At 42.6% G+C, this 2,505-nt stretch overlaps 1 protein-coding gene and 1 long non-coding RNA gene across 2 annotated transcripts in view; one reads left to right on the top strand and one right to left on the bottom strand.

Moving 5' to 3' along the window:
* Positions 1 to 2,505, top strand: part of birc6 (baculoviral IAP repeat containing 6) — a 97,000-nt gene that overhangs the window by 63,701 nt on the left and 30,794 nt on the right. The window lies entirely within an intron of this gene.
* The window catches only part of LOC310727967, a 2,398-nt gene continuing 1,358 nt past the window's right edge, over positions 1,466 to 2,505 (bottom strand). The window contains exon 2 of the long non-coding RNA XR_014534141.1: positions 1,466 to 2,505. This exon is cut by the window's right edge and continues 361 nt beyond it. This is a non-coding gene — a long non-coding RNA (uncharacterized lncRNA).

Raw genomic sequence — 2,505 nt, 5'->3', positions numbered from 1 at the left:
CTCACTCTCTCTCTCTACCTCTCCCCCTCCCTCTCACACTCTCTCTCTATCTCTCTCTCTCCCCCTCTCTATCTCTCGCTCTCACACTCTCTCCATCATTCTCTTTTTCTTTCAATCTATCTATATCTCTTCCCATCTCTTTGTCTCTTTATCTTTCACATGTTCTCTAATACAGTCACACAAGCTCAGACTCTCTTATTCTCTCACACACACACACACACACACACACTTTATTTCCCTCTATTGGTATTATGTGAAATGCATTTGTGCCAGCAGGAGGAGCTCTTGTGCTTCTTTTCTTTACTTCTCTGTCCATTGTATTGTGTGATTGTGATTAGATGTAAAAGTGGAGACTGAATTGAGATTAGATGTGTGTGTGTGTGTGTGTGTGTGTGTGTGTGTGTGGTAACACACTGCATCTGTAAATAGAGGTTAATACGTCTCTCAGTTGAGGAATTTATAATGTTTTGAGCTGTTGTAATCTCTGAGCGTGAACACTGTGTTAATCCACCAATAGGGGGCGACGAGCAGGCTGTAAGTGTTGACACTCCCTCCTACTAAGTGATTGACAGGTGATCAGTGATGTGTGTTTGTAAATCCCACACAGATTGGTGAGGCCTCATTACATCTACTTCACACACCTTAATTGTTCCTTAATTGTTGTAGGGGGCGTGGCCAAACTCGATCAGCGCTGGGTCACGTGACTGTAGCCTGTCTGTAGTGTGTATCTGTACCGCGTCCCTATCAGGGGATTTACCCTGTAAGTACCAGAGGTTCAGGTTCAGGGTCATTTTCAAGTCTCACACTGGAACACTAAAAGGGAAGTGGGAGGAGCTTGTATATTTTTATGGTTTTCTTTCAGAGGAAGAGACTAAATAAAGATTTGATTAGGTATAAAGTTTAGGATGAGATGATGACCCATGTAATGTAAACATCTAAATAACGTCACTGTTTATAACCAATACTTTTTTTATCACATCAAACGATTCACATGAATATTTATATATGAATAAATATGTAATTAATATTTAAATGAGCAGTGAATCGCTCCTCTGTATAACTCTTTCCTCTTGTTTACTCGTATTATATATAAACAATCTTTCCTCTGTTTTTGGTTCGTCTCATCACTATTCCGATGGTTTTCTCTTCATCCTGAAAGCTGAGCGCTGTGGAGCATCACCACTGCCTCATTCCACTCCTCCTCCTCCTCCTCCTCCTCCTCCTTCCATCTGCTGCTTCACCTGACTGTCATTACCACTACCATGGGGCATGTTCAGTCCTGCATGTACACACACACACACACACACACACGCGCAAACACGCACACACACACACGCAAACACGCACACACAAACATGCACACAGACAAACACACATAAGCACAAACGCATACACAAACACGCACACACAGACAAGCGCACACACACACACACTTCATGCTCAGACCCAGAGATCCACACACTCGTCTAAACAGATGCTCCATTTTATTGATCAGATTCTCCAGTAGCACATAAAAAAACCTCACGTGTATGAAAGCGCGCAGGAGAACTCTAGAGAGAGAGTGCATATCACTCCATCTTTTCATTCTCTCTCTCTCTCTCTCTCTCTCTCTCTCTCTCTCTCTCTTCATTCTGGCAGCTGGAGAGCGGGCAGAGAGAAAACAAGCTAAATATCACATTCTCAGGAACCTTCCTGTCTCGCTCTCCGAGAGCTCTTCATCCTCTTTCATCTCCCTCTCCTGATTTAATCGCTCCGCTTCACTTTTTTCAACAGAAAAATATCCCTCGTTCTGTTCTTTTCTCTCTCTCTCTCTCTCTCTCTCTCTCTCCTCTGTTCTTTGTTGAGACGCTAACCAGATTTTTTTTTTTTATCTTTTTGCGAAACACGGGCGATGCCCAGCATCACTGTTACCATGGTAACATATAGTTCTCTCAATGAAAGTCTGGTAATGGTCCCAAATGAACTGCAGCTTAGATCGCTTAAGCCCCGCCCCCTCATCTATTCCCAAGTTTTAAAAACATCATTTTAGCCACACCTCTTATTTGGGCTGATGTTTTCTCGACCAATAGGATGGCAGTATGGAAATTAGGTTTTGAAAAGTGTCATTGGTGTTCTATAAAATAGATAATCCTCTTGTCCAATCAGGAAACAGGATTGTGAACCAGCCAATGAAAAGATTCATGTAAAAATTGTCTTTCTTTTTTCCCTCATCTTTCCATCATGTGGGTTCTAAAAGTTTCTACACTGAGCTCACACTTTCCAATTTCTCAGCGTTACCGTGGAAACGAAAACGTTCTCATCTGATAAGATGAAGTATTTTTTCCTCACGCTCGTTATTTTAGCAAAAAAATCCACGTTTCTTTGTGAGCATGTGACCTCCATGACCAATCTGACGCAGGTTTCGGGAGCCGTCCAATGAGAGAGTGGGGACAAGATCTAATTACACCCCGCCCCTTTTTTGTACAGGAAGCTCCGCGTACTCATTTCCAGTCCAGTTCAAGTCCA

This window comes from Silurus aristotelis (assembly GCF_946808225.1).
Source record: "Silurus aristotelis genome assembly, chromosome: 6".
NCBI lineage: Eukaryota > Metazoa > Chordata > Actinopteri > Siluriformes > Siluridae > Silurus > Silurus aristotelis.
Note: the sequence above shows the minus strand (reverse complement) of the source record. Positions and strands in the feature narration are given on the sequence as shown.